The sequence below is a fragment of the Pseudophryne corroboree genome, chromosome 1, assembly GCF_028390025.1.
Source record: "Pseudophryne corroboree isolate aPseCor3 chromosome 1, aPseCor3.hap2, whole genome shotgun sequence".
Lineage (NCBI taxonomy): Eukaryota > Metazoa > Chordata > Amphibia > Anura > Myobatrachidae > Pseudophryne > Pseudophryne corroboree.
This window is the reverse complement of record NC_086444.1, coordinates 543,706,165-543,731,788: the sequence shown is the minus strand read 5'-3', so window position 1 is coordinate 543,731,788 and position 25,624 is coordinate 543,706,165. Positions and strand designations below refer to the sequence as shown.

The 25,624-nt window shown below is 40.1% G+C and overlaps 1 protein-coding gene and 1 pseudogene across 6 annotated transcripts in view; one reads left to right on the top strand and one right to left on the bottom strand.

Moving 5' to 3' along the window:
• The window catches only part of LINGO2 (leucine rich repeat and Ig domain containing 2), a 2,057,065-nt gene that overhangs the window by 1,990,412 nt on the left and 41,029 nt on the right, over nucleotides 1-25,624 (bottom strand). The gene's annotated exons all lie outside the window — the stretch shown is intronic.
• LOC134952039 (5S ribosomal RNA) lies at nucleotides 5,774-5,892 on the top strand (annotated as a pseudogene).

Genomic DNA, 25,624 nt, shown 5'->3' with positions numbered 1-25,624 from the left:
ATATTGCATAGGGCCTATTTCACCCCTAAACTGAAGTTTCTCATTGGGGATGCCCTTGATTCTGATTGTTTTAAATGCGGTTCGCCAGAAGCTGTTATCGTTCATTGCTTGTGGTCCTGCCCAAAGGTACAGGCTCTGTGGAGTGCACTTCAACCATATCTTACAAATGATTTGACAATTAAATTCACTATTGATAAAACTTGGGCATTTGGGGGTATGTACCCTAAATCTTCTCTTAGTACACAGCTGTAGGACTGCAGCCACCCCCCAAAATATCCGCACTTAAGCAAGCTCATCTAAGCTAGTTGCAGTCTGTGACTGCACTGGCTTCATTGTGACTGACAGTGACATCCTATTGGAAGTGCGACCCGCCAGTCACCGACAGGACAGACAGTCCCATTGGGAGGTGTTTCCTCCCACTGGGACTGCTAGACCTGGTTGCGAGTAGCAGAGAGCATGCTTCCAGTAAGAAGCCACTCCCTGCCTGATAGTCAGCCCGAGCCAACTTCTATGGGCTGCAGCCAATGCAGTCCATATAAGCTGGGGTTTTGCACATGTGCATGCACACTGCCACTTTTGTACATGTACCGGTCCCAGCGCCTGCCAAATCCATGGCACTGGTTCTGGGACCCAGCTGTCTTCTCGCCTCTTCCTCCTCCCTGGGAATGGGTGGTGGCAGATTGCCTATCCAAAACAGGTAGGAGTTGCAGCTGGTCATATCCCCTTTAGATGTCACATCACTCTGGATGGGGTCTGAACGTGGTACTCCCATACATTGTAGCCATGCCCTCTTTCTGTACCTTAGACTGAGGTTTGTAATACTTACAAAATAATACATTTAATTGATACACTAAATAATTGACACCACTCTAAAAAGTGCAATGAACATGGCCACACTCTTATTTACATCATAATCTTAACAACAAGTCAACAAGGCATCACCATGGGTAGAGGGGATGTTGTCTACAATGCTGATGGTCAAAATGTCGACATTCTCATTTTCAACATGTGAAATGTCAACATTAAAGTGAGACTGCGGATGGGAGGGTTAGAGGTTAGGGTTAGGTACTAGAATGAGGGTTGGAGGCAGGGGTAAGGATTTGGGTTAGGGTAATGATACTGAACAAAAATATGGAGGATTGGAGATCTGACCTGGCAATGACATGTCTGCCAAGATCTGTAAGCCACTGCAGCTTTCTGGAGTACTGGTAAGTCACTGCTGGGCCACCAGAGTTGACATGTTGGCATTCTATGGAGGTGTGAGGTGTGGTGCCTCTGGACTGGCTGAGCTGGATGGCTTTAGTGTGGCATACCTTTACATTCTATTAACACTTTTCACTTATTAATTTTCTAACACTATTTCTCTATTTTAATTACATTTCATGTTTGTATCACCCTCTCTATAGCTTCGGCTTCCTAAATACTAATTTATTAACACTATAGTTTTTTACACTGGTATGCCACGCTGGGCTTTCTGGCTCATTCTGGTGTTTTGGGGTGCCACACCCTGCACCTAGATATAGCGCTAGGGACCCCAAATATACAGAGAGGCCTTGATGCGGCTTTGGGGCTTAACCACACATTTGCGCAAATATGTGTAACGAAGATCTCTGAATTCTATTATCATGTGGGATTTATATCTGGTTACTGTTATCATTCAGGGTGCTGGGGAAACCAATTGCTTTTTTTCTTGCTCAGAAATACCCCTTCCTTTCGAGCACCTGAATGATATCACTAAGCTAATTGAGCATTTACCAATCTATATATTCTATCATGTTGACATTTTGTGACACTCAGGTAAGTATGATGATAGTGTAGTAGATCGGATGTACTCCTTACCAGAACTGGTCGTCCTGTCCAGCACAAGTTCAAGGTATACTCTGACACAGAAATAGTTACAACTGATCTTTTCAGATAAAGTCTCAATTTATTGACTAGTCTCAGCTCTGAGCAGACTATCGAACAGGTTTCTAAATCTTGCACTAAGCAAATAGATTGAATTACAACAGTTTACAGTTTAGAAATAGAATAATACAATTTCAGTTTACTGTCTCAACAATATTGAACATACAGTTCAATTTGAGCTCTGTGGTGCACTTTCCAGTATGATTAGTCTTGCTGAAATGATTACTGTATTGAAGTAGTGATGTATATTAGTTATCCAAAAGTAAGAGACTTGTCAGATTGTCCCAGCCAGAAACTACTGTTGCCCGAACAGCTGTAGTTGATAATTAAGTATGTGTCTGACTTTCCCTCACACTTTTCCTGCACTTCTAAAGAGAGCACTCCTTTAGCTGGACTATTATTACTTTCCAATGAGTAATAGCACCAAACTGGCCTGGCAAGCAGCGGTTAGTCTGTGCTACTAGTTGGTGCAACTGAAGGCATGTACAATACTTTCCCTAGTATGCTGGGTGCTGAATTTCCTTTGCACTACTCAGTCCTGGTTCTGTCTAGGTAATACAGCTTACATCTTGACTGCAGCTATCTCTGTCCTAACGTATGATACTGATCTTCAATTTCTCCTGACTTCCAGTGATTTTCCTGGACTCATGAATAATCATGAGGCTATTTGCAAAGCAGATGGGTAATAGCAGTTAGCTACCAAACTGTGATTAATAGACAAGCGCCTAGTCTAAGCTGTTGTTTTCCAATATTAATCATTGTCACTGGTTCAGTCCCTCTCTATATTGACCCTGTGAGGTGTGTGTAGACAGATATGCAGGGTTACAGACCTCTCTCCAGATGCTTATGTCCAGCTCTGAGCTGGTTACTGGAGTTTGGGCATATGATGCTCTTTTATTCAGCAGCCACTCGCCTCTGTGAATTGGATATCTCCTCTCTGTATCTACCAACAGTCTGTCCAGGAGAAGACCATCTCTTAATGTGCCTCTATGGGATGGGGGCCCTGCATCATTGCCCCTCTGGCTGCAAGTCCGCAAAGAGACCTACTACTACTCAGACTCAGCTGGGAACAGCACACTGGAGCTGGTGTCGGTTCGCAGCTTCTCAGCTCTCCCATTCTCCTAATATGGCTGCTGCCCAGCTGCTCCTCACTTTCAACTGTCACTTGCCTGACACTGGTCATGTGACCACTGCCTGACCTCTTGAGCAGCTGCAGAGGCTGCTGGGAATTGTTTGCCTGTTAAATGGCGGACATGCTTTCTAGTGCAATGCACAGATATTACACATATTAGGCACTAGAGGGAGGGTTAGGAGTAGGGGTAAGGATTAGGGTTAGGGTAATGATACTTAACGGATATCTGAAGGATTGAAGATCTGACCTGGCAGTGACATGACCGCCAAGATCTGTAAGCCACTGTAGCCTTCAGGAGTAGGGAAGTCCCTGCAGGGCCACCAGGGTTGATCTGTTGGCATTATAACATGTCTACATTTCATCACTCTTTGTTATATCAACTGTTGTAAAACCACCCTCTTACACCTGGGACACAGGCTTAATTTATAACATGTACTGTATGTAACTATTTGACATCAAATCATTTTAATTAACATGCTTTCCATGTATGTGAGTGCCACCTCTCTAGCTGCACCTATGAAAGGAATGAGTACACAAGTGTGTTGTATCTGCACCAGCTTTACACATACCTCACAGAATGCTCACCAAATGATGAGTATGAACTGTACCCTTCTATTGTACAAATAGAAGAGATCTTTGACCAGCCTATGACAAAGGCTAGGTACTGTCCACCTATCCTAATATCCACAGCACTGCATAACACTCAGACTCTCAGGGTTTATAGAAGGGGAGATGTTGCCCATAGCAACCAATCAGATTCTAGCTATTATCTTCTAGAAGGTGCTAGATAAATTATAAGTACAGTAAAATTTGATTGGTTACTACGGGCAATATCTCCACTTCAATAAACCCACACTTTAGTAAACATAGCCCCTACCCTTCTGTTTACTGTGACAAATTTGATCACTCTCAAAGTCCAGAATAAAGCCAATGCTATGTGCATGCTTATGCCATGAAAAGCTGAAAACTTCATAATTATTCACGTTGAGAATTCTGAGAGATAACTGGCATTTAGTGAACATTTTGAAAATGGTTAATATAAGTATTTAACCTCAATCAGTGATTACATAAAGAGACTTTTGCATAACAGGCCTGTATTGCTCAGGGTTGATTTATTCTACTTTACCATATGATTACTGCATTATGGGGGTAATTCAGATCTGATCACAGCACCAAATTTGTTAACAGTTTGGCAAAACCAGTGGGGTGATTCAGAGTTGATCGTAGCTGTGCTAAATTTAGCACAGCTACGATCAGGCACACTGACATGTGGGGGGATGCCCAGCACAGGGCTAGCCCACCCCGCAATGTCAATCCCTGCTCCGTCGCAGAAGTACAAAAGCATCGCACAGCGGCAATGCTTCTGTACTTCAGGAGTAGCTCCCGGTCAGCGCAGCTCCTGCGTGCTAGCCGGGAGCTACTCGTCACTGCCCGTGTCACGGCGGCTGCGTGTGACGTCCACGCAGCCGCCGCGGCTTGCCCCGGCATGGTCCGGCCATGCCTGCGTTGACTGGACCGTGTCCCTTAAATGGCAGATTAACGCCGCCGTCCTGCCCCCTCCCGCCTCAATCAGGCAGAGGCGATCGCTAACTAAAGACAGCCTGATCGCCCACTGTGCAAAAACGCATGCACCTACCAGGTCTGAATTAGCCCACATGTGCACTACAGGGAAGGCAGATATAACATGTGCAGAGAGTGTTATATTTGGGTGGGTTGTTTTGTTTCTGTGCAGAGTAAATACTGTGTGCTTTATTTTTACACTGCAATTTACATTTCAGATTGAACACAACCCACCCAAATCTAACTTTCTCTGCACATGTTATATCTGCCCCACCTGCAGTGCACATGGGGCCTTATTCATACCTGATTGTAGCAGCAAATTTGTTAGCAGATGGGCAAAACCATGTGCACTGAGACAGAGAGTGTCCCTCTCTCTGTTTATTATTTCTGGCATAAGACTGCTCTGCGACGCACTTAGGGGGTAATTCCAAGTTGATCGCAGCAGGATTTTTGATAGCAATTGGGCAAAACCATGTGCACTGCAGGGGAGGCAGATATAACATGTGCAGACAGAGTTAGATTTGGGTGGGTTATTTTATTTCTGTGCAGGGTAAATACTGGCTGCTTTATTTTTACACTGCAAATTAGATTGCAGATTGAACACACCCCACCCAAATCTAACTCTCTCTGCACATGTTATATCTGCCTCCCCTGTAGTGCACATGGTTTTGCCCAATTGCTAAAAAAAATCCTGCTGCGATCAACTTGGAATTACCCCCTTAGCCAACACTGAAACTATTGCTCAAAATATATTTCAGTAACATATCATTCGACATAATTGACAGTACTATGGCCTGTCCTTTTAGGCATCTATTTACATATATCTAATGTTAATGATAACCACCTGTTCCATGTAGGAATCAGTAATTGTATGTCGTATCTTATAACATTAGGATTTTTTTCATCCTTTTCATTTCAATAAGCCTAGACAGCCCACCTCTCTCATCCACTGTCCGCTATAATCAGTTATATGACAGTGGACAGCAGAAGGTGGAGCCCCTAACCTATCCTTTATATGCTAATCTGATTTCAGTACTCTTTCATCCAATTGCCTGCAAATTATTCTCTGCAATGCCCAAGTAAGAGAGAACCTGTGCAGATTTACTGGTCAGCAGAAGTACTCTGTGTCAGGGTATAAGTCATCAACCACACGCTCTCATTTGTTCTATTTGGACAAATTACTGCCATATTTCACTGGTCACGCCCGATCTCATCTGATCTTGGAAACTAGGCAGTGACAAGTCTGATCAGTACCCAGTTGGGAGACCACTAGGGAATGTTAGGTGCAGTAAATAAGACTCCTTATTTGACACAAACAGCAGAAGTGTTGGAGAAACCTTTGACATTTACCATCACTCTATCATCCTATTTATTTCTCTAACGTTATTAATCACGCAGCAACTTAACCCATACCAGGAAACCCTTGAAACGGAAGGCACCTCATATTGAACAATATTGTGATTATTACCATCCTATCTGTGCTTCTGTTTCCATTTTTGTGGACATCTATTAACATTCCAGTCTTTTAAATATTTTCACCAGCGGTGCATCCAATATACCTTGATAGTTTGAATTTTGTGAATAATTATATTTACATAACTAATATTTTCACACTATTGGATGTGGAGGTGCTATATATAATCTTGTTTTTTATATATGTTGTGTGATTTTCTGTGTATCAATTCTTTTATATTGTTCGTAATTAAAACTTAAGTTACATTTATTTATGACATTTTAAATGTGCCCCAACACAGAGTCTTTCTTTCCCTCCACTACTGACTCTGGGAGCACCACCAACCTAAGACATATTCCAGGGATCTCCTACACAATATATTGTTGGTATTTCTAGGGCCACATAGAAGCAAGCCCCTTGAAAAAATCTTAAAGTCCTGTGCGGGACCAAACAAACCCTTTCTCTGTGTACCTATATAGAATGTTACAAGGACAGGAGTTTGGAACTGCACGTCCACTAGGTAGGAAGTCAGGAACTAGTAAATATTTAGATAAAGAACAATACAAGTAAATAGGGCAGGGCTAATAGCATTATACGGAATAGGGGCATACACCTAATAGAACAGTCGAGATGAAAGCTGTCATCTGAAAGCAGAAAAAAAATCAATATGCTGTATTAGCAATCAATCCAGGTAGATACCTATGGAAACATTCCAGCTGTATATGGTGTCATGTGCTAACCGTACAGACTATAATAAAGAAAGGACACATTTTCTGTCCAGATTACACAATGGTGTTTCATTGAGCACCTTTATATTCTACATTGTTATGCACTAAACCATTTATCTAATCATTTATTAGTAACATTGACATTTTTATAATACAGGACGTGTATTCCATATCCTGAATGCTCGGGACCAGGAGCATTCCGGATATGGGATTGTTCCAGATAACAGAATACCTGTTATCAGGATGGGTCCCAGGGGTCTGTGGCAGGTCCAGCATGTCGTCAGGGGGGTCCAGTGTATCAGCAGTGGGTTAGCAGAGGGGGGGGGTGTCAGTGGTGGGGGGTTCTGGGAGTAGTGACAGTGAGGACATGGCTGCAAAGCCACTGCTCTACCTGTCTGTGATTGGCCACGGACTCAGTGAAGGTTTTCTTAATATTTTGATTAAGATATCCGACCTGTACTAGCTTTTGTTGCAGTTTATAGAAACATACATGGAATATAGATTTATTGGATAAAAATAGGAAAATCTTTTTTAACCATTTTAATATTTCAACATAACTCTCTAAAGTTCAGCTTTCATGGTTAAGCCTTTCATTTCAATTTGCAAGGTTTTACAAGGTGTTACATGGAGTGCCAGATTAAGGTTCTCATGGGCCTGGACCTGAAATTTTTGAAGGGTCTATTGTGTGCCACCGCAGGGTGTGTGGCCAGCATGGTTGGGGTGTGGCTACTGATATTGGGGTGTGACCAGTGCTACATGAAATTTATGTGTGTGTGTGTATGTATGTATGTATGTATGCGTGTTTAAAAATAATAATAATAATAATAATAATAATAATAATAATAATAATAATCTCAGCTCTTAAATGACCAATTACAGTATAGCTCCAACATATCAATTATTGAAATAAGACATACACAGAACAAATACAAATTCCAAAAATTTCAATTAGATAAAAGAAATGTGAACACCCTCTCTTCTTTAAAAAGGGTGGCTGTCATCCTCAATAGTTCAAGATCTAAATCTAGAAACAACAAAAGAGGACAATGTGCCAAATATTGCAGTATGTTACTGAAAATCTGTGTAAATACTTACATAATAGTCATATTTTATTATTTTATATATATATATATATATATATATATATATATATTAGAGATGAGCTGGTTTGGTTCGTTGAGATCCAAACCCCCCCCCCCCCCCCCCCCGAACTTCACCTATTTTACATGGTTCCGAGGCAGCCTCGGATCTTCCCGCCTTGCTCGGTTAACCCGAACGCGCCTGAACTTCATCATCTCGCTGTCGGATTCTCACGAGATTCGTATTCTATATAAAGAGCCGTGCGTCGCCACCATTTTCACTCGTGCATTGGAGATTGAACGGAGAGGACGTGGCTGCGTTCTCTCCCTGAAAAGCTCTGTAATCTGTGCTCAGTGTGCTGCAAATATCTGTGCTCAGTGTGCTGAAAATATCTACGTTCTCTGCCTGAAAACGCTCCATATCTGTGCTCAGTGTGCTGCAAATATCTGTGCTCAGTGTGCTTTATTGTGGGGACTGGGGACCACCAGTATAATAGTAGTACAGTACAGTAGGCCATTGCTGTATCTTGCAGCTCTGTGTCACTGCAAGTATCCATTCCATATCTGTGCTGCATTTTTGTGAGCAGAATATAGTAGGACAGTGCAGCATTTTGGTGACCAGCAGTATACATATAGTAGGCCATTGCTGTATCTTGCAGCTCTGTGTCACTTCTAGTATCTTGATCAGTGCTCAATATCTGCTGCATTGTTGTGACCAGTATGTATACTGTACTGTGCGATGTGTGTTATACACCAGGTCATTACTGATTATTATACATCCTGTAATCTGTACTGAGCGATGTGTGAGATACACCTGGGGATTATACACCCTATATACTGTACTGTGCGACGTGTGTTATACACCTGGTGATTACTGATTATACATCCTGTAATCTGTAATGAGCGATGTGTGAGATACACATGGTGATTATACACCCTATATTATTATTATTATCTTTTATTTATATGGCACCACAAGGGTTCCGCAGCGCCCAATTACAGAGTACATATATAATCAAACAGGAAAACAGCAACTTACAGTTGATGACAGTATAGGACAAGTACAGGGTAAATAAACATAGTTACATTAGCAGATGACGCTGGAATAAGTATCAGGTGGCAGAAGACTGCTGGATGTGGTACAGTTGAAGATTATTAAAGTAAGACAAAGGGTAAGCACATGAGGGAAGAGGGCCCTGCTCGTGAGAGTTTACAATCTAAAGGGGAGGGGTAGACAGACATGGGTGACACAGATGGGATACATAGAGAACGTGGAACAGAGGGTTAGGATGAGATTTGGCTGGGTTTGGTGAAGAAGTGGACCCTCAGAAGGCACAATACTTAACATTGCAACATTTTACTGGGCTATGCAGGAAAAAATTCAAAATAGGGGAAAATAAAAATAAAAATAAAAAAACATTACTTCTACCGCTTTCAAAAAGGTCATCCAGTGACCTCGGGGCAAATTTTAGGACTAAAAATAATATTGTGAGGTGTTCAGAATAGACTGGAAATGAGTGGAAATTATGGTTATTGAGGTTAATAATACTATGGGATCAAAATTACCCGCACATTCTATGATTTAAGCTGTTTTTGAGAGGTTTTTGAAAAAAACACCCGAATCCAAAACACACCCGAATCCGACAAAAAAATTTCAGGGAGGTTTTGCCAAAACACGTCCGAATCTAAAACACGGCCACGGAACCGAATACAAAACCAAAACGCAAAACCCGAAAAATTTCCGGTGCACATCTCTAATACATATATATATATATATATATATATATATATATAATTGCTCCATAGTACAACAAAACAAAGAGCACACATTGGAGCTGATTCTGCAGTAGTCACGGCTACGTCTTTTAGCAGTCACTTTATGCAAATGTTGCTCTAAGTCCTTCCTGTGTGTACAACTTTGCATCCAGATGCAACGACTAAGATGAGAAACTTCACCATCTATATACACAGTCCTTACAGCCACCATCAGTCATCTTCCCTATGTGGCCTCTAGTGTGAATGATGAAGCTTCTGTGTAGGAAAACACTTTAGCAACATGCCCACGACACTCCCAGAACAAGCCGGTGAGACTGACCATTGTTGTGTGCATTAATAGCCACCTCACAATCACTGAACAAGACATATAGGGGGGAATTCAATTGTTTGAAAAGTCGGTTGGGTGTCTGTTTTTTCCTGTTTATTAGATGGGAAAAAACAGACACCCAACTGACTTTTCAAACAATTGAATACCCCCAATAGTATACCGCTCAAGCCAGCGCTTGTATGGGGATGGGTTTTTTGATCTGCTCCTGATGTTGTTTCTCTCATAAGGCATTAGTTCAATAATGTACCGAAAAGAGAAAGATACAAGCAGAGCATACTTTACATTATTGAACTACTGCCTCACGACATCAGGAGAATATAAAAAACCTATCCCCATACAAGCGCTGTTTTGAGCGGTATTAATATGTCTTGTTCAATGTTTTGTTATTGAGGTAGGAGGAGCCTTAATGAGAAATACCTACACTATCAGCTGCTATTGCGCACTTTGGTACTTTCCATATTTGTTGTGATATACCTCCCAATCACTACCCAGGAATGCCCATCACTTTTCCATGGCATATCTGATACCATGCATCTCAACCACAACAGCGCCTCTGTGCTCACACAGTGTACATGTGCCGTACCAGTATTTAATGATTCCCATTAGATGGAGGAGAAAGTACTCACCAGACTTTATCAAATGTCAAACAATTATTGACCAAACTTCGTACCAAAAAGAGTCAACATTTTGATTTCTCATATCATTTGTAAATAGGGCAACATCACAGCATAAGTACAGTAGATCAGGCACAGATTACAGCATTCTCACAGCCATTCTATTTACACCACCAGAACCATGTGCAAAAAGGTGCCAAACTGTACATGGCCCAACTCTGACCGCATGATCACGTAATCAGTTAGATATATACCGCTGTGCCGGTAACCTCAGTGAACTTCACTGAATAACGTATTGTGTGGGTATAACTTTTCCTGCTTCGAATCTTTATACAGTAGTGACAGTGGTCAGTAGGAAGGGGAATAACCTATAACAACAAAACTTGCTGTCTCACCATGGTGCAGAAGTCAATAGCATACTCTCTTTCATAATAGTATTGCAAAGAATGCAAAACCTGTAATGTGGAAAGTCTACTATAACCCAGTGAAGATCTTGTTCTTAAAATCACTGGGGCAACCTACACATGTAATGGAAAAAAGTGACTCATTTTAAATAGCCTTAGATTTACAATTAATTTACTGCACCTTCATGCATGATTCCTTAACTTTATAAGGAAAGGGGTTTACTGTATAAAAGCTGCATACTTTTATAATTGTTAACTGCTTATCTATTCACTCAAGGAGATAACTACTGTATGTATTCTTTAATCATATAAACACTAAAGATCAGAAGTAAAACTACCTGCATGTTTTCAGTGAGGGTTACAGTTGGTGATGGGAAGTGAGTTTTATTAAGGGACTAGTTAAGTTCAATGACACCCTTTTTGATATCCTGGAATTTGTGATTGCTAACCTTCACCAGTCATAGTAACCAACATAATACATAATGAATTGCTGTAATACTGTATATAAGCTGTTACTATAGACACCAGTGGCTAAATGTAATAGTCTATGAGTTCCGGAGGTGCTGGAATTTTTTGCAAGTCTGCCTATGTTGCCTTGTAAATGATTGCTGCTTTAAAAAAACGGGCAGACTCACATAAAATTACCGCACCTCCAGAACTCGGAGGCTATTACATTTAGCCACATTTCTGTTATTATAATGTGTTGATTTTTTGCTCAATATTTCATTCCTACCTATTTCCCTGAAACGGTTCTATGCTCCTATGCAGAGTTATATGCAAGGTCACATGTAATTGCATGCTATCACATTTTTTGAATTAATAGACCATTGTCAGAGAAGGGAAGAACCAGGTTGATATACTGCACAGTGGTGCAGATATGTCAGCATCCTTTTACATGTCTCCTCACTTGTTAGCAGCCCATTCTATTCTGGGAAAGGGTATGTGAAGGGGAATTTACATTTTGTTCTTTGGAATATGAACATCCTAGTGCATCATATGCACCGTAACATATTAAGACCCAGATTTATCAAGCCTTGGAGAGTGATGAATTGCATGGTGATAAAAGTACCAGCTAATCAGCTCCTAACTGGCATGTTACAATATGCTGTGTTTGAAAAATGACAGTTAAGAACTGGTTGGTTGGTACTTTATCACTCTCCCAGGCTTGATAAATCTGGGCCTGTAATTGCAAAAATGTGGTAGATGCTAGATAGTAAAATACATACTGTACATAATTAAAATGTGTTCTGTTTGATTCTCAGTACTAAAGGGCACTCATTAATATTAGCCCCAAATGATTATTTCCTAACATATATAGCTCTTCATTATGGTAATTCACATGCTTGCCATATGTTTTTAAAGTACAGTAAAACTTGTTTTATGACATTGCACTGTAAAGCACCTTGGGGGAGACTCTTTTACTTCAGAAGCAATACACAGTACCCAGCAACACCCAGCCCCTATAAATACCCTAAACTTGCTGCATGCACCAGGGTCACCTACATACAGCATATGCCTGGTTTGCTATTAGTCATCTTCATCAGTGCACACTTTCTTGTAAAAGTGTAAAATATATGCCTCCAAAGAGGTGTATTTTCATTTAGTCCAGAGAGAACACACCATCACTGGCCTACGAGAGAGAACCAAATCTAGATGCAATCGAAATGCAGATAACTTTTTTTGAGGGACAAGACATTCTAATGTGTATATTTGGGGAGTTCATGGTTCATAAAATGTTCACAATTGATTTTTAGTTATGCAAGAGGAGCACATTTTTTACATTATCTGCTGTGTGTGTGTGTTTTCGAGTTGAAGTGCCTTAATAAACATTAGGGATGGCCATTGGTGTGGTCTTCCTCAATGGTGATAGAACTTTTAGCCATCGATGGTAGTGCTATGCCGTACCATCAATGGGTTTAGCCATCAAAGAATTGCATATGTGTAGAAGACTTGCACATCGAGCCTGGCACACTGTATGAGCCAGAGCCAAGTCGGGTGCTAGGCAGCTGACTGACAGCTGAGCTCACCCTGTTAAGTCAAAGCGGAAAGTCAGGGGCAGTGCACGGTTACTGGCTGACAGCCTAGTAGCCCTGCACAGCAGCTGCCATCAATGGCGAGAGACCATCTGTATCTCCGCTGTCAATGGTAAATTTATTCACCATTGGGTAGGAACTACTGACAGTTTCTAACTATAGATGGTCATTTACCATCCATAATACATACTGAAATTTGAACACAACTATGTATGTAAAGTTGTGATGTCTACAACAGTACTGTGATATATCCAGTTTACTGTTTTTAGGCTTGTACAATACATTCCAGTTTAAATCAGATAACTACAAAACATCATGCAAACTGCCTGTGCAAAGAGGAACATTTTCTGTTTCACAGAAGGCCCCTTTGTATTTACAACATGTAGTTACTTGCGAAAATAATACATGTATTTGAATCACATGCAAATGTCTTTATGGATTATTTAGTATACCTTCAAGGAGTTTATATTTGCCATAAAATAGAAAGAATTTATAATGCAGTTACTGTCCCTTTGTAGCAAGGACCATACGAGGGTCACTAAATGTGAATGGAAGAATGATGGCTTATACTGTACAATAGCACAGGGATGTTCTTTTACTGTAAGGGTGGTAAACTGTGGAATTCTTTACAAATGTAGTGGCACATAGCAAACTTACATATACAATGTGGAAACTGATTGGATGCTTAACCTACTAGAGATTTTATCTGCTCTAAATAGTACAGGACATTACATGATAACTGATCCAGCAAATATATTCCGTTGGTCATTATTGGGGCCAGGAAGGAATCATCCCTTCTACCCTTCCTGTGAGACTAAAGAAACTGTTGGGTGAGGGCACTGAGCCTAATTCATGTTTGTATGCAATGGCGATGTTTATGCAACTGAGTGATATTTGGTAGACTGTGCATGTGCTGTGATCACACTCGTAGTGAGAATTTAAATGCAGAGTGATTGACAGGAAGGAACGTTATAGGGGAGTTAACCGGGAGATGCTGCAAAAATGCAGGCATTTCACGCCCATTGTCATGGCGTGTTTCTGCTTCCAACTGTGATCATGTACGCTACTGCCACGGCCAGTCTGGGAGTCAATGTTCTCTACTGTGATACAAGAAATTTCACAAGTGCGCCCGTTACAATTATATGGTTAATGACTGATAATTAATGCACTCTGAACAGGTGATGTTTTCTATTGTGGTGCTGACAATAAATAAACAATACCAATACACAGTAACTAATAAGAAAAAATGTGTGTATTTATTTTCTGCAGTGACAACGTCTGCTGTATGCAGAGAGGGGGGGGGTCCGATAAGGGGATGGGAAAGAGTAATATTGGTGCTTTGGATACGGCAGTAACCTTCAAGTATATAGGAACACCCTCAGATGGGTGTGCTGGTGCTCCACTTCTAGAGGTGGCGTCCCACCTAAGTAGTGGTATGGTGTCCTTGATTGAAATGTGGATAGTCCAGAGCCAATAGCAATAATGATAAGTAGAATGTATTATTGATAAGAATGGAGTCCAGTAGATGAGGCGTGGGGTACCCCTGAGTGACCAGTTGCAGTGCGGGGACTGGGACAGAGCTAGCCCTATAGGGCTATCCGCTTTGCCTTTTCCTCTCCTACAGAGTCCCTTACCTGATCGCTGCTGTAAGGGACTCTGTAGGAGAGGAAAAGGCAAAGCGGATAGCCCTATAGGGCTAGAAGCAGTGTCCTTCTCTCTCTCCAAGACAAACAACTGATCCCCTGACGTCCAGAGAACCGCGGTGCGCTCACTAGAGCGACATCGGGGTAGATCAGGACATAAAGGGGACACGGTTTGTCCGGAGTCCTCATTACCTTGAGCACTAGCTCTGTCCCAGTCCCCGCACTGCAAGTGGTCACTCAGGGGTACCCCACGCCTCATCTACTGGACTCCATTCTTATCAATAAGACATTCTACTTATCATTATTGCTATTGGCTCTGGACTATCCACATTTCAATCAAGGACACCATTCCACTACTTAGGTGGGACGCCACCTCCTGAAGTGGAGCACCAGCACACCCATCTGAGGGTGTTCCTATATACTTGAAGGTTACTGCCGTATCCAAAGCACCAATATTACTCTTTCCCGTCCCCTTCCCGGACCCTCCCTCCTCTCTGCATACAGCAGACGTTGTCACTGCAGAAAATAAATACACACATTTTTTCTTATTAGTTACTGTGTATTGGTATTGTTTATTTATTGTCAGCACCACAATAGAAAACATCACCTGTTCAGAGTGCATTAATTATCAGTCATTAACCATATAATTGTAACGGGCGCACTTGTGAAATTTCTTGTATCACTGTTACTTATGTGGAGTTTTTAGAGGTACTCCAATAACAAGTTGCTGCCCAAACGCACCCGAATATCCACACGCACGAGCACCAGATACTCCGAATGTTCTTTACTGGGTCGATACTGCAAATGTGTTCACAGTTGCAAAGGACTTTGTGATGACTCTGGTGGGTGCCCATATTCTTTTCTGGGTGGCAGCGCCACTTGTTATGAATAGTAAGTCTGTAGTCTGAAAAATCGCACCTGCGTAGGCATGTGTATACAAACATCAATTAGGCTCATTGCTTGTATCAGCATGAGACTGAGGAAAGTTTGAACTTGATGAACTTGTTTTGTTTCTAAGCTTACTAATAATATAACTTACAATGAAATAACATTTAAAGAAAATTAATTTGTTAGAGTGTAGCCTAAATACACGTGTCCTCATACAAAGTCACTCTGAGTAAGCCAGGTTCAAGGTGACTTGGCTGGGCCGAGCATCGTTCTTGCTCAAGGTGCAATGATTTTTGTCATGCCAGATTCCATTGTGCTTCACTTGTGACTTTGTACATACTTAAAAGTAATTCCTATGCCATTAAAGTCTCATCCCAGTACACTTTGAGTTGTGTTTCACTATGTCTACAAATGAGTATAAGATGCAAATTTTAAAGAAAACTATGGTACACAACTCTTCTCGGAGCATCTCAGTCCTGCTGTCTCGTGCTGTAAGTGGTATAGATTCTAGGTGTATTAGGACACATTTGTAAGAAGCATGTTAATCGGGTCTTTACACTAGATGATTATGTCAATTGTATTAATGTGTGTGTCCTTCCGTAAGCCTCTTATGGTCAAAGATTAACCTGCAACTGTCAAACATGTTACAGTATTTACTTATTTCATTATGTCAAAAGCATCTGATGTTATTTATGTAGCACTAAATTAAAAGTAACATCTTAATAATTTAAGTGATCTGATATTACTGTATGTCTACAATACACAGTGATGACCATGTGCTTCCTTGCATCCCAACACATTTCAATAGCATCTCAGCAATGTGGCTGATAAATGCAAGATGAGAGGCAGCTTGCATGCAAAATGACATATTATGTACTACCAACTTATAAAAAACAAACAAAAACCATACACTATATAGCTATGTACTCACCAAGATGTCAGGCATCATTGCTTTCCTTATACCACTAAAACACTAATAGACCAGTAGTAAAAATGAATAGATAAAAATAAAATCACAGTACTTAAGTTCCACCAATGATATAATGAATGCAAAGCTGCATTATACATGTTTTTAGTGCCTGCTAAGTATTGGTTTCATATTACTCCATAAGTTGTCAGCCACTTTCAGAAAATTATCAACAAGTATGATTATATTATTTAAAAATATCTAATGATATCCAAATACAATGTTGTTATGGATGTACACATTGTGAACAGCAAAAATAATGTGTGTTACTCAAACACAGCACCAAGAATAAAAAATCAACACAACATCTGCCAATAAACTACACATTTAGTATATAATACCTGTAAAACAGTAATAAACGTATTTTAAAATGATATGATAAATAATAATAACATATAGCTTCTAAAGTATATGGCTACATTAAGTATCTTTTGTTTGATAGATAGGGGATAATAGTATTAAGTTCTAATAAGCAAATATGTACTAAAATTGTTTTCTCATAAAATAGGAGTATTATGTATTTTTCCTTCTGATTCATAAAGAAGCTTATCTGTTGAAGCACATGAATTGGCAATAGTTCTGCACATTCCTGTTGCAAATGGGGGGCTTAGTAGTGGAGAATCGAGCAATGAGTTGTATTTCCTGAAGTGACTCACAATTCTTATTCTAGAGATAACTAGCATGACATATTCCACTTAAGCTTTATTACTAGAAGCCCTTTCTAAATAAGACTTAATACATTGGACTTCTTTAAGTTCACTTGCAAAGCTCCATTCCAAAAAGTCGTATTGGCAAAATAATTTACCAGACAACGGTATGTCGCTTTTGTCTTATCTTATTATGTCTTGTTTTAGAAATTATTGATCACAAGACTGTTTGAATTGAAGGAGTCCAATTTATGATCTAGCCATTTCCACTGGCTAGGTATATAGCTGTGGTCTGTTCACAGTAAATCATGGAAAATTGTGTTTATTTATACTATATTATATTAATGTCACACACTATTTGTGCAGTAGGATACGACAACACCTGTACAGTTGGACTACAAGCCAATAAATAATTATATTTATTTTTTTCCTTATGTCAGCATATTTTCTAAAATAAATATGTCACCCCTAAATAAAGTACAGATCTGACCTCATACACTGTTGCTCAAGTTGAGCCAAATAGCCTCTCTATTCGTTCTAGGTCCCAGTTGACTCAGCTGCACCAAACACTTTTCACGCTCAAAATGTGCATCTTATTTGCATAAATAAAGCATCTGGGAGCAACAAAACTACATTACTAGCTTAAACTGATCAATTTGATGCCCAACATTTGTTTGACTTTGTGTAAGGGCTCTGCGAGCATCCACGGTTGATTCTCATGCCAAGTTCCATGGTGTTTCATAAGCGACTGTGGAGTATTACCAGGCACTGATTGTATCAATGTTTATCTTCCTGCTTCACCTCTATACCAAGGTGAAGCAGGAAGCAATAGCAACAAGATGTATGAACATCTTGTTTGCTGGATTGGGGGAGTGAAAACTTTGCCTAGTGCTGATGTACTTTTACTCACACCTGGCTGGCTCCAGTGCACATGCTCGAGATCTCTCTACCATCGTTTGATCTCCTGTGACCAGCCCAGAGCCAGCATCAGCTTCCAGATAACAGTGGATTTCAATGAGGCAATGACACCTGCAGCTGTCAAAATCAATAGCTGCAGGTGTAGGAACGGTCAGTGCCACTGACCATTCTTACATTGTCCAACAGATGGGCACGTACTGTAGGTGTTTAATAGTTATTGCTATGCAGTTGTAGCCCAGTATCTTTAGTACACTGTGAGTTGTGTTTTGCTGTATCTGTGATGTGAATAAGATGTAAAATTTAATGAAAAATATGGTACACTACTGTTGTCAGAGCATCTCAGTCGCGCCAGGTTTCTCATACTGTAAGGTGTAAAGATAGGTGTCTGAGGACACATCTGTATGATATAATAATTTTTGTAAATGACAGTCAGTGTTATAAATTAATAAAGTTCAACAGGGCAAAAGAAAATGAACCAATACCTACTACAGGTTGAGTATCCCATATCCAAATATTCTGAAATATGGACTTTTTTGAGTAAGAGTGAGATAGTGAAACCTTTGTTTTCTGATGGCTCAATGTACGCAAACTTTGTTTAATACACAAAGTTATTAAAAATATTCTATTAAATGACCTTCAGGCTGTGTGTGTAAGGTGTATATGAAACATAAATGAATTGTGTGAATGTACACACACTTTGTTTAATGCACAAAGTTATAAAAAATATTGGCTAAAATGACCTTCAGGCTGTGTGTATAAGGTGGATATGAAACACAAATGCATTCTGTGCTTAGATTTAGGTCCCATCACCATGATATCTCATTATGGTATCTAATTATTCCAAAATACGGAAAAATCCCATATCCAAAATATCTCTGGTCCCAAGCATTTTGGATAAGGGATACTCAACCTGTAGTTCGATACTTATTTTATTGTCTAACTTTCACTAATACAATCTCGTAAGTTTACTAATTTTGTTGATTCAAATCATGGATTTTGTTCATACATGAACCTGTGTATGTGTTAAAAATAAAAAATGTAGTTCTATCATTCTTATCACAGAGGTGAAAATATATTCTGATTTTTCAGATGTCTGCTTCTTTTACTTCTAATCAGAGAAGGCAACTAGAAGTATGGGCATAGATTAGTAAACTGTTTCGGATAGTTTATACTACAGTATATAATAAAAGGCTAACGCTGCTCCTTACCTCTATGTGGTGAAGTCAGTGTTTTGCATGCTGGCGGCCACTAGATAGCTCCCGATGGAGAAATGCAATTGCTGGAACTGACATTGCTGTTAAGTTGTTCCATCATTTTTACAGACTGGTAACTAGTGTATAGTATATATATATATATATATATATATATATATATATACAATAAAGCGCTGTGCGGCACTCAGGATTGAAGAAATAGTCACCACACTCTGCCTCAGGCAGAGTGTGGTGACTATTTCTTCAATCCTGAGTGCTGCACAGCGCTTTATTGTATTTACCCTTGTGGATAGTGAAGGCACCAGGGACATATTGTCTACAGTTATTGGAGTGCCGGACCCATCACAAGCTATATATATATATATATATATATATATATATATATATATATACACACATAATGACTAAATGGCACTCAGTGGACTTATATGAAAATGTATGTGCTGCCTGATGATGGGTTATAAATACCCAAAACGTTGCAAGGATCAATACCACTGATGTGATTTGTTTATTAGATCTCCCTTCCTGGATGCTGCAAACATACACTCAGTCGGTGTGCTGAACCAATACTATATCCAAGTGTTAATCACTGGACTGTTATCATATACCACTGGTCCTGTATGCAATTCAGTTTAATCAAGCTGTGTTAGGAAGAGGTTTCAGACCTTATTTTTCGGTTTTAATCTTTTGATCCTGGTCGCTGTCAACCATTATGGATCTTCTATTTCTTTAAATGGTGGCGAACTATCCATTCTCTTTCCCAGGGTTTCAGTCAGCCAATATCCTTATTGTTTCAAATGCAAATTGTATCCATTTCTCGGATCCAAAAATCTCTGTGAGATATATAGAATTCCAGCAGATCACACTTATATTCCTAGTGGGATTTATCATATCTTAAAACTTCTGGATTCATATGCAATACACTGGATTCCAGTAGATTACATTTGCATTACAAAGCATTCCTTGTGGTATTTATTATATTACAATTTTAGACATATTTTACCCCTGAAGAAGTCCGAGCGGACAAAACGCGTAGGGTTTATCAATCATTGTACACTATCACTTTGCTCTGATTATTCCTCCGAGAGCTCACACCATTAAGGTGAGGAGGATTATCTTGTAACATCTAAAGCATTTCGGTGTGTGTCCAAATAATTGTCATTTTATTATGTTTTACATTATGTCAATTTTATGACTATGGATTAAAGATCATTTTACATAAAGAATTCCTGTAACTAAACTGTGAATTTTGTTGGGTGATTTCTTTGGTGAGAGGGTCTCTTTATAGGCCCCAATCAGGAATTCCCAAAAGGGAAAAGAACTCAAGAGAAGTCCCGCCCTTGAATCTGGAATTGATCAATTCTCAACCAGTTGGAATATTAGCGCACTCTGTATTTACTTGTCGTTTTTATATATATATATATATATATATATATATATATTTATCAAGGGCATAGCTACCATGGGTGCAGGCAGTGCAGCTGCTATGGAGCCCAGAACTGAGAGGGGCCCACCTTCTCTGTCACAGTTACACGTGTTATATCCATTTTTTCGCCATTGGGTGGTACGTAGGGGTCCTTTCAAACTTTTTCCTTATGGGCTGCAATATATCTAGGTATGCCACTGGACCTGCTCATGGTAGTGTGGTATAAAATGAACTGGAGGGCATTTCAATATTATATAATATGAACCAGGGCACTGTAATGAGGTGCAATATGAACAGGGAGCACTACAGATCATTATGTGAATAGGGTGAACTTAAGCACTAATATGATTCATAAAAAAAAACTAGGGCACTACTATAGGGCATAACATTAAATTAGACTTTACCATGGTTCAGAAAATGAACTAGGCAACTATTATAGGGCATAAAATTAACAACTGCTCAGAGAAGTGTATACAGTGTGTATATACTGTATGTATACAGTGTCGGACTGGTGCATGAAGGGCCCACCGAGGGAATGCAGCGGTAGGGGCCCATTCTTAGGTGTGTAGCCAGCCCACATAGAAGCCTGTGCACCAACACCACAGGAAAAGGGGGGGACCTGGACTGCGCATCCTATTACTAAAGATATCAAGAGGTGCTATCATGCCGAGGCTTCTAATACTATTCTGGAGGAAGATAGATGCAGATGCACACTCTTAGCACTAAGAACACTGATAGTAAAAATTATTTAAATAAACCCTCACAATTAACATGGAGTATAATTGAAGTTCTTAGCACACATTTGCGCAAATATGCGGGCCCATGTACCGTGGCCAGGTGACTTCATCACATGGGTCCCTAACATTCATAATACTATCACATTCTATAAATTTATTCAGGACTTACCTCTCTTACACCAACACCACAGTCCTGTGCAGTATTATGTAACATATGTATAATATATAATTCAAGTGCACAGTCTAGAACCTGATCCCTAGAGGAGGGGGTGGGCCCTCAGTCAGTGGGGCCTACCAGGAGTTTTCCCTGGACCCCAGTTGACCAGTCCAACCTTGTGTGTCTTCATGCCTGACGACGATTTTCATTAAATCGAAACATAGCTCTATCTGGTTTCCAGTAGATTATTGATTTAAAGACCTATGAGTGCCGCCTATCAACCACTATATATATATATATATATATATATAGAGAGAGAGAGAGAGAGAAAGAGAGAGAGAGAGAGAGAGAGAGAGTTTTATAATTTTAACAAACACTGTGCTTTTAATGTTACAAGCATCCTAAATGAATTTAATTTCTGCGATTCCATAAGGAAAGCTCTCATATTATTTTGTTTCATTATTTTTAACAATAATAATAATAATAATAATAATAATCATTTTATTTATATAGCGCTCTTTCTCCAATAGGACTCAAGGCGCTTAACAGATACATAGCATAATATAGTACAGAAAATAATGAAGTATATTTTCATAAAATACAGAAGCATGAAGATACTAAAAGGGACATTATGGAAATGCTTGAGTAAACAGGAAAGTCTTGAGTCTACTTTTGAAGGATTCTATAGTTGGGGCCTTTCGCACTGTACGGGGAAGTGAGTTCCATAGAGTCGGAGCCGCATGACTAAAAGCTCGACTCCCAGATGAATTACGGTAGATTCTAGGTACTGCTAAAAGTCCTTCATCTACAGATCGCAGTAATCGAGTGGGGCAGTATGGGGTCAGAAGCTGTTTCAGGTACCTTGGGCCCTGGTCATGTAATGCTTTGAAACTCAGTAAGCCAATCTTGAAGATGATTCACCATTTTACAGGCAGCCAGTGAAGGGAGTAGAGGATGGGTGTTATGTGGCTAGAACGGGGCTGGTTGGTTAACAGCCTGGCAGCTGTGTTTTGCAACAGCTGTAAGCATTGCAATTCTTTTGCTGGGAGACCAAGGTAGAGGGCATTACAGTAGTCTAATCGAGATGATACAAATGCATGTATGACTTTTGGCATATCATCTGAGGGGATTAAGTGCTTGATTCTGGCTATGTTCCTCAGGTGAAAGAATGAGGATTTGATTGTGGCTGATATCTGATGTTTAAGTGTCAAGCCACCATCCAGTATAACGGCAAGATTCCGCACACGATCACTGGTCTGTAATTCTGAATCCCTGAGTGTAAATCCAGTTGGTTGGCTATGCTGCAGTCTTGTCCTTTGATGTTGCGGTCGTATCATAAGGACCTCTGTTTTATCCGGGTTCAGTCGCAACCAACTGGCGCTCATCCACTCCTGTAGCTCAGCTAGACAGCCATTTAGGGCTGCTATTGGGTTATCAGTGCCCGGAGCAAAGGACAAGAACAGTTGTGTATCATCTGCATAGCGGTGGTAGACCAGGCCATGGCGCCTGATTATATCGTCCAATGGGAGCATGTATACTGCAAAAAGCATGAGGGATAGTATAGAACCTTGTGGGACACCACATGGCAATGGCACTGGTGGTGATGAGTATAATCCAGACAATACTCTCTGTGACCTGCCTGTGAGAAATGATTTGACCCAGCTTAGGACTGTGCCATCCAGACCACAGAAAGTTATCAGTCACTCAATCAGAAGCCCATGGTCCATGGTATCAAATGCTGCCGAGAGATCCAGAATGATTAATATTGAACAGTCACCTCTGTCTCTTGCCATCAGAAGATCATTTAACACACACACCAGGGCTGTTTCAGTGCTATGTCTTCTCCTGAATCCTGATTGAAATGGATCAAAAATATCATGGGTTGTCAGGCGGGTTTCCAGTTGATTTGCAACCACTTTCTCAATAACCTTTCCTAGGAAAGGAAGGTTTGATACCGGTCTGTAGTTGGTCATGCAGTCGGGCTCTAAATTAGGTTTTTTAAGAAGCGGTCTAACAATTGCTTCCTTTAGGGGTCCAGGAAAAATGCCTGTCTGCAAAGAGCATTGAACAATTTTTGCAAAGACAGGACCAATTATATCCATACAACCTATTAGAAGCTTGGTTGAGGCCGGGTCTAGATCACAGGTGGTGGGACGTAAAATCTGAGCAATTTCAGCAGTGTCCTTTACATCCACTGGGTCAAAGCTGGTCCATGAAGGCAGGTAGCTTATATTGGCAGGCTTTGTAGTTTGGCACTCCTTTGATGGCACTGTGGAGATTCCAGCCCGGATGGTGAATATTTTATCTGCAAAGAAGTTTGCAAACTCGTTGCATCTTGCCTGGGAGAGGGTTTATAATCCGGATTCCATTTTAATATTAATGGGATCAATCATTTACTAGAAATGTATGTCTTAAACCAGATACATGAGGAAGTTTTAAAAGCACAATACAGGTTAATGCAATTTCACTGTTTTCAAGTGCTTTCATATATAAAAGTATTTCCATATGGGAAAGAAAATAAAGGTGACAGGGGTAAAGTAAAACAATGTGTAGTACAGTACCAAGGATGAGAAAGCATCTAAAATTAAAATGATGTGAATGTGACTGCACTTGCTCTCCTTGTAGAATCAGTCTTTCCACTAAAAATTGGGTCACTGAAATGTCAGTACACACTGATGTGGTCAGTTTTGTATTCATTCTTATTTCTTTTGTCATCACTTCTTATACCCAAGGTATCACTGACTGCATTAAAACTAAACTGATTAAAATTGTAGCTGGACAAAAACATCAATAACATCAAATTAACAATTGTTTCGATAACTGCAGTATAGTTAAAAAGGACTAAGCAGATATATATATTTTTTAGAATATAATTTCTATTATGAAAAATATGCAGTTTATATTAGAGGAAAAGATAAAGTTTGTTTACATTGAATATTATACAGTGAATATTATAAATGTCAATTTTATTTTAATAGTAAATATCACAGAGGATCTGTTGAAGAATATGTGATATTCCTTTTACTATAAATAATCATTAACTGGTACTCAGTGTAAAACATTATAAACAGCTAGTCCATCGGCATAGCTACTATTTGTGCAAGGAGTGCAGCTGCTATGTGGCCCAGAGCTGAGAGAGGCCCATCTTCTCTATTATGCGTTATATACATTTTTCACCATTGGGTGGTAGATAAGGGCCCTTACAAACATTTGCCTTGGGGCCTACAATATATCTAGTTAAGGGGGGCACTCATGGAGCGATATTCTAAGCAATCTGACAAGATTGCTTAGAATTTAAGCATTATTGCTCCGTGTGTACCCACTACAGTGATAGCGATGCGCAGCCCCGCGCATCGCTATGGCTGGTGCTAGATTGGACTGCCGTGCAGGCCAATCTAGCAGGTAGCTCACTTCACCCGCTGGGTGAAATGAGCGGCTCCCCCATCTCCCCCCACACGCTCAGCACACATCGCGCTGTGCTGAGCGGGGGGGAGAGATGCGTGCTGAGCGGTTCGCTCAGCACACATCTCTCCCACATCGGCCCGTCTATATGGGCCTTTACTCCCTTGGACTTGCTCATTGTAATGTTTTCAAAAATAAACTGGAGGGCTTTATAATGTTACATATTAACTGGTTCCCTGTAATGTGACACAACATGAAGTGGAGGCATTATAGTGTGGCCTAATATGAACCCTAGCACTGTAATGTGACAAAATATGGACTGGGGACACTATACTGTACGTCATAATGTGAACAGGGGTTTCTGTGTTTCATATTGTGTACTGCCAGCCATACAATGTTACATCATGTGAACTAGGGCACTACTATGGTTCATAAAACAAACTAGGGCACTATTATGGGGCATAAGATTAACAACTGCTGCAGAGAGGTGTTTCTCTTTGGACAGGGACACCTTTAGAATGTTGCTATGGGGCCCACAAAATTCAAGCTATGCCCCTGAGCTAATCTATGAGCCCCATAGCTAAAAAGAAAGATAATTATCAATAGTACTTTT